Source organism: Saccostrea echinata, unplaced genomic scaffold (genome assembly GCF_033153115.1).
Source record: "Saccostrea echinata isolate AGI-Se365-2 ecotype Australia unplaced genomic scaffold, CSIRO_AGI_Sech_v1 ptg000032l, whole genome shotgun sequence".
Lineage (NCBI taxonomy): Eukaryota > Metazoa > Mollusca > Bivalvia > Ostreida > Ostreidae > Saccostrea > Saccostrea echinata.
The window spans coordinates 6,700,782-6,712,876 of NW_026889781.1; positions in this window are offsets into that span (position 1 = coordinate 6,700,782).

Consider the following 12,095-nt stretch of genomic DNA (forward strand, 5'->3'; position numbering starts at 1 on the left):
AAAAAAAAAAAAAAAAAAAAAAAAAAAAAACAATGATATCTTAAATAGTTGCTTTCCAGTATCTTTTGTACATGCTTAAAAAAGTAACATTGGTTTTTCTTTATATAAATGTCACCATATTAAAGTGAAATACAACAGGGAGTGGGAGTTATTTACCAGAGAATATCAGCCATTTTTCTGTTTATTTACAAAGATGGTTGTTTGTTTGTTTTTTAACGTCCCTCTCCAGAATTTTTCACTCATATCGAGACACCGCCACTTGCCGGTCAGGGCTACAAATTTTGACCTATACTCGGCACTTAGGGCCATTGAGAAGTGAGGGATCTTTACTGTGCCAGCACCTACTACACCTAATTGAAATTATATAGTAAATCAGCGGCGTTGTACCATTTTTGCACACAATTATCATAAGAGGGGTTCATATAGAGTATATAGAAACTCTATATAAGAAAAAATATAACCCAACTTGGGTTTTTTAACATTTGATATGCTCCCAGTAAATTTAAATTCTTTTGAGGACTAGGCAAACAATATTTTAATTCTTTTAAGCTTTCAGCAAACAATTTACACTGCTGGTAACTAAGAACATGTAAACCCATCATATTACATGCTCTTTTTTTATTATTATTTTAAAAAAAAACCCAGATATCTCAATACTTCCTTTAAAACATAGAATTGAATAAGAACCAATCATTGAATTTTGGCAAAAAATTAACTATACGGACCATTTTGGGGGATTTGTTTCTATCTTACAGATATATTTAATCCAATATTTTTCAAATTAAAAATTGGTATGATCATCTGAATTCAGAAAATTCTCCTTCCTTTTACTAAATGTTGGCTCTCAATTGGCTCTGAAAAAGTAACTTGTTTCAGAATGCAGCGTGTTGTTTTTCCCGAGGATAGTTGTGGCAATATCAGTGGATATTGTAAAACGTCAAAGGAATGTCATTCTATTTGTTTGTTTATTGTTTAACGTCCCACTTGAGAATTTTTAACTCATATTGAGACGAGAATGTCATTTTGTAAATAGAATACATTTGAACTTTTGTGAGGGGTACATAAGAATCAGTTCTGCATTAGTTTAACATAATTAAAAAGCACGTTACTATATACCCAACACCTTCTTTAGAAGGGTATATTCATTTGATATTTTATAACGAAATGCTCTGGTACAAATGCACTTCTTAATTCAAAAAATAGTTCCTGGTACAACTGAACTTTTGTATCCAATTTGATATTTTTAACACATACCCATGTATGTTGTTTATTTTGCCTTCCAGCTCCTATTTCCTGCACCTGGGGACAAATTAATTTAACATTTAATTATTTCTTTCTTAAGCGTGCAATGCTAAAAGTTTTTTTTTTTTTTTTTTTTTTTTTTTTTTTTTTTTTTTTTTTTGTAAGATGATTAATGTCATTTGACAATTTAAAAGTAAAATTTATCTTTTGTGTTTTATTTTCGCTAAATAAAATTCTTACTGATATTTTTTCATTTTCATCAGAATCAACACTAACATCGATCTTATTATTATGATTATCATTATATATATTTTATTACGAAACTTAAAAAAAATTGCATGTTCACATTTAAACTTCCGTAGATTGCTGAAATTAAAGAAAATTTCCTGGTTAATTTTAATCTTGCAATGCCTTGTTGACATCATTATTATATCATGTGGTCAATGCTTGTTCTTCTCTTTGGTGTTCTTATGTCTTCTAAAGCATATGGCAAGCAAATACCTTCATATTTATTGTAAATCACGCTTTATATTTTCTCGAGATGGATTAAGTTTTGTAAGAAACAAAAACTATGTATTTTCTCTCCTTGATTTAAGAAATTAAATTAAAATGATTTATAAACTGCTATGAGAAAATAATATTTGTCCTTTTACTAAGCTTGAAAAGGCAGATTTCTATGTCTTTTCGTCTTCTTAATTGTTGACTTTCAAAAGATGTGAGGATTTCCAGGAAGCGAGAGCTGGAGTAGAAGAAGTAACAGATAAAAATATATTATGATTTATTTCCCACTTTTTTTTCAACATCACCTGCAAATTACTGTTGTAAACATCACTTAAAACCATAGTTTAGGCCTCTTTTTAAAAAAAAAATATATCAATTTTTGAATATAAGATCAATGATACAATAATGTTTCTCTGGAATGTAGTAAATTTGTACTATTGTATTTACTCTATGAAAGTAATTTAATATCTTCTGAAATAAGCCTTGTAGAACTTTATCCTATTTTTGTCTTTGGTAATTAACAGTCCAATGTTATCAATTATAATGAACATTCCCATTAATAAAATAGTTCTTTCATATTTAGTTTTATTCAATCAATTCCAAAGAAATTAACAAGCAACATTTATTTTTTAATTCACCGAAAATTCATATAAAATTTTCCTTTAAAAGAGGTATTTTGCAAAGAACAAACCATTTTATTTTTACTGAATACCGCAGGACATTTAGTGGACATCGTTTTACCAAAGAATTTTAATACTGCATATTAGATATTCAAAAAATAAAGATAAAGCAGTTGATGGAAAGAAAACAAATTTGTCTTATAATGGACACCAGTGCAGTATATCTCAAAATTAACAGAGCACCGCTAAATGGTGGGTATATCTGAATGACATTCGAAGCATAAGCAACGTTATCATTTACTACAGGGCGGATGGTCTGAAGTGGGGTACGTCTCATGCATGCTACATATATTTGTTATTCAGGTACATTGTAGGTTAAGAGAGAATATATATTATAAGAGATACTGAAAACAAATATTCTTTGGACGAAACTACAACGGGTGATGTCATTTGCATTAGATTGCAGTGCTCTATTTGGAACAATTACTGGAACTATAATTCAATTAGATTTGATGACTTTGCTAAGATTTATTCTCGGAGAGGCTTATCAAAGAGTCTCTATGTTATTATATTTTAGCCAGTCTGTTCAAGAAAATGTTATGTTAAAACATTTTGTTTTATTTTATTATACTCCTAATTTTCATGTTTTACATAATACTTATTACAAATATAAACATATAATAAGAAAAAAATATTTTTTTTTGCAAAATGTGCAACATTACAGATACGCACAATATCTACACAGACCGGTTCTTGGGCTTTTCTCTCTATGTATCAAACTCCACAAGTAGACAAAATGGACATTTATGTTTTCATGACAAAAACTACACCAGGGAAACCATACCTGCCATAGTTAATATAGCCTGCCCTGTACGTGGACAATATGTTATTTACTACAATGAAAGACAACAGAGTGTTATTTATCCTGTATTCTGAATACGCTTTCAGTGAACTGTGTGAAGTCGAGGTGTATGGTGATGTATAATCTACACATTTGTTCAATTTCATGAGAAATATTTTTCATTTTGTTAAGAATTAATTAAAAAGTTACAAGTGTATCTCTGTATGTTTTTTGAAGAATCGGAATATATTGTGTGTCGATGTGTATGTTTTATACCTTCGTGTGTTTTTTTTTTATCTCTCAAAGGATCTAATGACCATACTAAATATGGTTCAAATTGTTCTAACTCCCGTCCTACAAACTTTAAACAATACTACCATATAGAGTCCGGAAATTGTTTTCAGTGTAATTTGGGCTTCAAAGGAAAGCGTTGTGAACAAGGTAATATTTATCATTAAATCTTTGTTAAACCCATTTAAATCACAATTTCATTTCTCAAGGAAAATTGAGCAATGATTTTTACAGTGTTTTTTTTTTACTATCTCGAATTCCTTATATGGAAGAGGACATTGAAAGAGGAAAAAATAAATAAATAAATAATCAGTTATATTAAGGTAAAGAAAATCTGATTTGATTTGATATTTGTGTGTCCCTAAGCAAAATTATACAAAACTTTCTTACATAATATTGTTGAATGACATGAGTCATGTTTTTACCATTGGTGTACTTATATTTTCAATGAATATTTTAAACTATTTTCGTTTTTTTTTCATAGCGATATGAAACAGACCAACTGGATCATTATTAGTATGCTAACCCCTGTATTCTGATAATTTAAATTGTGATTTAAGAACTCTGCATTTAAGAAAAATATATTAAGCTGTTATTTATCAAAGAAATGATTTGAGAGAAATAAATATATATTTTTTTTTTAATTGAAGCAATGTTAATGATATTAAAATATCACTTTTATACAATTTTATTCTCTTTTATACGTATTTATTCTATTTTATAAATTCTTTCGTATTTTGTTAAATCACTTTTTCCGGTTGATCAAATATTTGTGGTTTAAGAAAAAAACGTGCTTTTGAGGGGAATGAATTTCGTCGGCGAAGACAGCTTGAGAAATTTTATGTACCGGTAACTTTACACTTCATAGTGGACTTGAAAACGTTGTCCTCCTCATTCCTGGAAAACAAAGGAAGCCCCATCGAAAACTTATGATTCCAAAGTTTTATGTCTTGCATTTTACTCCTTATATATTGTCATCTTATTTAGTTTCCTTCTGTCTTGTTTGATAACAAAATATTTTAGAATGTGGCGACGGATCTTTCGGGGATGGTTGTAGCAATGTTTGTGGACATTGTAAATTACTAAATGAATGTCACCAAGTAGCTGGAGTGGGTTCGAATGGATGTGCGGTAGGATACAAAGAACAGTACTGCAATAAAAGTAATAAAATAAGTGTACAAAAAATCATCGAGCCGTTATTTTTAATTTCAGTTAAGAACGTAAAAAATAAATGAAGCTTTTTTTTTCTGATTGTTTTATCTGTAATTGTCAACATGCTATATTTTCTTTGAATTCTATCATACTTTTAGCCTGCCCAGATGGACATTATAGAGAAAACTGCATAGGCAAGTGTAGTGATGCATGTAAAGAATGTAATAGTAGGAGTGGCATCTGCGAGGATGGATGCTATCCAGGATGGAAAGGAGATTTCTGCTTTGAGGGTAGCAAGCATATTTTAAATATCAACTTTTCTTACAGGCAGTCTTGTATCTTTTTTTCCCATCCAAAATCAGTCATGTATTTATCCAGTAAATACTGAAATACAGTCTGTGTTATGCTAGAAACAAATCTTGCAAAAAAGATCAATATTCCATATCTTCACATTTATTTCTTATTGAAATCCAGAATGCATTGATGGGTTAAAATGAATTTTAAATAATGAAATACGTGTATATGTTTTTTTTTTTTTTTTTTTTTTTTTTTTTTTTTTTTTTTTTTTTTTTTTTTTTTGTAAACCCTATGTTATGTAAATCTATTATTGCTGTGTTGAAAATGGTTCAACTAAAAAGAATTTCAGAACATGATTAAAATATACACTAAATATATATTTGGTGTATAATAAAATAATATTTTTATTATTATAATAATAAATTATATTTTTATGTATACATGTAAATAAAATGATTATTAGAATAATTATTCTAATAATAATTACAAATAAAATAATTATTAGAATAATATTAACGTTGCTTCCAAAGTGTATTTTTACCCTGGAGTGATCATCTATTTTTTTTTAGAATGTAATAATGGGTTTTACGGCGATAACTGCTCCATGCGTTGTGGAAATTGTTTAAACTTAGAACAATGTCATCCATTGAACGGAACATGCACAGATGAGTGCAATGATGGATATTAAGGGATATTTTGCAATGAAAGTAAGATTCTAAGATTTGTTTCTATTGTAAGACAGCATTCAATAATAATATTTAATATATTTACCAGAAATACACATTAGAAAAAAAAATAGTATAAAGAATGATAATCAATTACAGGCTGTAAACACGGTACATTTGAACGAAACTGCATGTGGAATTGTAACAGCACGTGTTACGGGTGTAACAAGGCTAATGGTGTATGTGAAACTGGATGTCTTCCAGGATGGAAGGGTGGTTATTGTCATGAAGGTACATAATAAGTTTGAGATTGCGAGGTAATCAATTTTTATATTTATAGACCTGACTATGTTTAGCGACCTTATTTTTCTGATTTGTTATTTTATTGAATAATGTGTCAATTTCAAATTAAGTTTACACACCTATGATGCGTTTTATATCTCCTTGGCAAGACATTTCATAACAAACTTTACTGTATCTTTCTTTTTCAAAACTATAGAGTGTGATGAAAATAGGTACGGGGAAGGTTGTAATGAGCTATGCGGACATTGTCGAAATAAGGAGCAGTGTCATGTCATAAATGGTTCCTGTGCTAATGGATGTGAATCTGGGTATCTTGGGCATAAATGTGACAGAGGTAAACATTTCAGTGAAATAAAAGCAATCATAAGGGAAAAATGTTATTCTGAAGATTTGAAAATTTGCAGGCATGTCTTAAGGACCCTATCTACACTGCATCCTAATTTCGGGGTACTTTTGGATAGTAAAACTGACCTACCATTTCAGACAAAATAGAATAAATTCTAATCTGTACTATATGATGTGATTTGAAATAAATTTAAGCATTCTAACATTATATTAGTGATAGATAGAGTAAATGAAAACTTCATTTGCATGTATTTTCTCCATTCGAGTAAGCAAAACGATTTTTCTTTATCATTACTTCATTGTCTTTGAAAATTTTCCCTGGATAAAAAAGGCACGCTTCCTGTATTGAAAATGAATTAGTTAATTTTCAAATATCCTTCTTTACACTATATAATTTTTCTAAAGTCCAAAAAAAAAAAAACAACAACAAAAACAAACAAGCAAACATACAAAAAAAAAAAAAAAAAAAAAAAAATGATCAGTGTATAGAAGGCCATTAATTTGTAATTGTCTATGAAACTTATTTGCAGTCTGAATTTGGTTTATATGGTCCTTATCTTGCAGTGTGTGAATTTGGTTTATATGGTCCTGATTGTAAACGTGAATGCAGTTTGTATTGTAAAACATCACGTAACTGTAATCATGTACAATTTTCTAACACATACAATTGTTTCTCTCAAGGGAGTCGACTGTGGTTTTATTGTGAGCAAACTACTATAGAATTTTTTTTTTTTTTTTCATATATCATACTTAATTTTCATTTACGTCATTAGGGACCGTCTAAAATTCAGGTACATTAACATATACTAGTGAATTCTAGGGGGGGGGGGGGGGGCTAGTTTTTCGCATTTGAAAGCAGATTAAAGAATACTACAGGAGACGTTTTGCATATATAATGACTGATAAGAAATTGTACTTAATTTATGTAAGATACCTAAGATTCTATCGACTATTTTTCAGAGCGGGCATCTTAAAATGTAAATCACAAAATTTCTTGCATTCATGGAGTGCTAGAAATATGATATATACAGGGGGTACTTTTATATATAAAAAAAATGTCAAGAATTAATTTTAAGATGTTCAAATTCTTTTGCTTAAAATATTAACAGAATATATGCATTTTGTATTTATTCACATATAACATTTTTATGAGCACTCTTAATGAACTGTATTTTATTATAGCGTCAAAAACAGTCTTTAATAGCGCCCATCTACCTTTCGGTAGAAAAAAAATCGTTAAAGAATCATTCCTATCTATATTCAATAAGAAAGAGTTTTTTTATTTTTTTTTTTTTTAATTTTTAATCTATGATTTTTTTTTTCATTTTGTTTTTCATTTGATAAACTCAGTGAAAAGAAAAATTAATGCTTGAAAAGTTACCATAAGCTTGATTTTACATAGCTGAGCAAAATATTGAACAAGGAAAATCCCGATCGCCTCTTTAAATTATTTGTTTGCTTTACAATCCAAGAAATAGATGCTGACAATGGCTATCAGTCAAAATTTCATGGAGTTCTCGGAGTCCTTTGCTTCTTTATTTTCTTCAGCGGAATGTATCTTCTCTACAAAATCAGAAAGAGGTAAGTATTGCCTTCTAAAGTTTTGATTTGCCAAAGAAATATTATTATGTATTTTTTTTCTGATTTAAATTTTTAAATTACATAACCTTTACCAGGATTAAGTATCATGGAAAACAGGAAAAGAAGAATCAATTTATGAACGACTCCATCTTTCCACAAAAGGAAGCTATCTCTCAAGTTGCAGAAGATGTCTATGAAAATCCTGAATATCAAGATGTGTACGAATTTGAAGTTGCTCAAAACTATGATAAGATACAATAAAAGTGAAAAACTGTTTTAGATTCATTTTCAGTGTAAAATATTAAAAAAAAAAAAAAACACCTTTTTTCTATAATATTAAATGAATATAATTTAACAAAAAGATGTAAACACTTGTTTGGTAGATTTTAAAAAAAATATGTAAGAAGTAACTCGTTATTTTTACCTCTCTTCCATTCTGTTATTGTAATAAAAAAGAAACTGAAACTAAAAGTCATCTCAAGGTGGAAGATAACCAGTGTCAATTTTCAAGCATAAATTTAAAGTACAGACTTCGTATTTTCTTTTCTTTAAAGAGTTTCCTTTGGGAGTCCAGATATTCAAACACAGTCTTTGTGAAATATAAATATTCCCACATTTTGAAGACAATTGACGTATTTGAGTAGTTCAGCAAATAATTATTATATGAGACCATCCCTCGGTCCAAAAAGTTAAAAAGGAATTGTAATCTTCTGAAACATTTCTCCTTTCATGCAATTTAACATTTTGGATCAGAGGTTGGAGTCAATGCAACGATTGAAAGCAGCTTAAAATTTTGGCCATTTATGAAAGAAGTCTTCAGGATTTGAAAATAATTACGAAATACATGACTTCATTTTACATGTAGATGGACAATTGGGAGGATCAAATCTATTTTAAAAGATATGCAATCACTAAGGATCTAAGTAAAAACTATGATATATTTAACACGAACTGAGCAGTTTTGATTTTTCAGAATCTCACAGGGTTAAAAATGGGTGCTAAGTGAACAGTGGCCCTTTCGTGTTGTCAATTTTTGATTTATTTTTCTTGAAATTTAAAAGAATTGGAAAAACTGTCACGTGGTCAAGCTGGCTATCTCAAAAATCACACAAATTCAACTAAGTTTTAACAAATTTATTTACAAAAAAATAATAATAATAATAATCATAATAATAACAAAAAAGATTTCAAACAAACAACCACACTATGATCCACACACTCTTCCACACTATGATCCACACACTCTTCCACACTATGATCCACACACTCTCCCACACTATGATCCACACACTCTTCCACACTATTAAACAAAAAAAGTAATAATAATAGCAATTGATAACCAATAATCAGACAATTAACCTATTAATCAATTAACCCCGGGTATAGATTTCACTCAAAGTATCACCAAACATATCCCACTGGAGTGGTCATCTCCATATCAATGATTATCATTGTCATCATCACCATCATCAGCATCATCGTATGAACGAAACCATGTCAGGTTTGCCAATACGTCAGTGTTCCTATATCGAGCTACACAATGTTACGTGGATTGACTTATCTGTATCTGTCCACCATCACTGAATCTTGACCCACACACAGCATCCTTCCTGGCTTAGTCCTGGAACCTTTCGCTGTGTCTCGACGATCCCCTCAGCTTAGTGCATGTATCCAGCATATGTCATACCAGTGTCCTTGACGCTACAATGACGAATATTTTTTAAGTCACATGTTTCACTAAAGAATGTTTGGCAACACTACTATGTTTGGCGATTCATTCTCATAAATAAGTAAATCAATACGTATAAAGTATAATGGTTACCAGTTAACATAAGTCAAAACAAATTATTGCCAACATTGCGCACCTTACTTTCGACTTCCGGTCATTCACTTCCGCCAGACATTTAAACCAAAATTTAAATGGACAAAAAATTTCACATAATGTAACAACTCTGAATACAAGAAAAATTGCGTACAATAACACCTTTAAACTCTATCGATATAATACAAAAGCCATTCGAACACTCTCGCTAACCGTCACACCTGACTGAACAACAGGTTAAATGGTGAGAGCTGGCCAAGTTCAGAAATAAGAACGAATACGTATTCAATAATAAATTTACCTAAAAAAAAACATATACATAACGAACATTAATAATATTATAAGTAAGTACTTACCACGGACCTGTCTTCATGCCAAAGTCAAGATACTGATTGTATGGCAGCTATTTGCATGTGTACTAGCTGCTTCAATTGTAGAAACATATCTGGAGCTACGCTTCTCTGCCGAGAATGACCAGGCCTCAATTGTTCTGGTCGGCCAAGCTATTTTGCAAGGGCTTATGGGTAGATAGGGCATAGGGACAAAACACGGGAAATACAAATAACATCTACAAGTATAATAGTGATTGTTACAAATACGTCCTTGAATATATCTAACAATCTTCACTTCTCCCACCCTGAAATCCTTCTTCTTTCATCATGTTAAACTGAAATTCACAATACATTTGATCTTCGAAACAGTGACAACAAAATACTACTTGATACCTTTATTTAGAATTGAGGTAAATATATAAATATATCAATTACATGCACATAATATAGAGAATTGTAATATTACGATCACACATATATGTATAGGCAACACCCAGTTAACCAGTAGGAAAAATCTTACATTTTTTTAGCTAAATATATAACTTATATGTCAGAAAAGCCACTAATATTATGCTCTTATTTTCATTGAAAAAAAGGTCAACGAGTATTAGACCACAAAAAAAAAAAAAAAAAAAAAAAGAAAAAAAAAAAAAGGAAAAAAAGAAAAGAAAAAGAAAACAGCGCTCATCTATGAAGTTATTTTGACTGTGACGTATACACATTTAAAATATTCCTTTCTGAAAAGGGGTTATTCGTTTAACTTTGTTTAAAAAAAACCCCATAAAAACATCAGCAAGAATACAACTCTTCTCTCAAGGAAAAAGATATCACATATTCGAGTGGCATTTTACAATATTTTTTATTTATTTTTACTCTTTATTCATAACCTGATATACATTTTATCAATTCATGTCAACAACACGATTCTAGCAGCAGGATCAAAGTACAATGAGTTACAAGCTCTTGAGATCGACAAAAAAATTGCGTTTCAAAGTATGCACCGTAGTGTGCATACCTTTGCATCCTTGTTGGCAGAAACGACAGAGAAAATACTGATCTGGATTACTGTCTTCGTTATAAGAAAAGAAAAATCATGAAAATAATCCAGCATACTTATTTGTAAGCTTTAATTCCTTATGGATCACATGTTATATTCACTTTATATGTTTTTTTTTAAACTCCCATTTCATATGTTTGTGCTGATGGACTCTCATTCCATTTCGATTTCACTCGGCAAATATTTGATCATTGTAAGACCATGGGTCAAATATTTAACCCCCATGACGAATACTTCGCTATTTATTGCCTTTTATAGATTAAAATGTCGATTTTGTTTACATTGTGGCTTGCATCATTTCATTTTTATTTCTAGGTCTTGAAAATAATATTTACATAAAGAGAGAGATCGCTGTCGCTAAAATTCAAGTCATATAGCTTACTAAGATGTTATATTCTAAGGGCATGTTAGAATATCTTACATTACTATAATTATATTGTTTTAATATACCCGCTTACGTATTGAATATTTTTTTTTTCATTTTTTGTTTATTTGTTTTTTTGTTTGTTTGTTTGTCTTTTTTTTTTTTTACTTTTCGAGGTAAAAAACACATACATGTATTTTCAATAATATAAAAGTACAATGTAAGCTACTAAGGGGCCAACTCTCCAAAACACTGTCTGAATACTTCGACAATCACAGTGAAGAGGTTGCTTCAGAAGTTTTAGTAGTGTAAAACTGGAGATTAACAATTTGTTTGCACACTACGGCATGAGACGTTAGAGGAGAATCAAAACAAAATGTGAAATCCTTTATCATCTAAAATACCAATTATTTTATTTTTGCCTTTTACTTAATTATACATGTATAAGAAATGCATGATTAAAATGTAAATGAAACTCTTAGATTTTTTTTTTAAATAATTACTTTTTTTTCATTTTATTTTTTGACTCCTGTTAGGTTTCTACATTTTTAACAATTTTACGATAAAAAATATTATTAATCGTGTTTCGTTTGTTTGTATGTTGTTTAACGTCCCTCTCGAGAATTTTTCACTCATATGGAGACGCCACCACTGGCCGGTGCAGAGCTGCAAATTTTGTCCT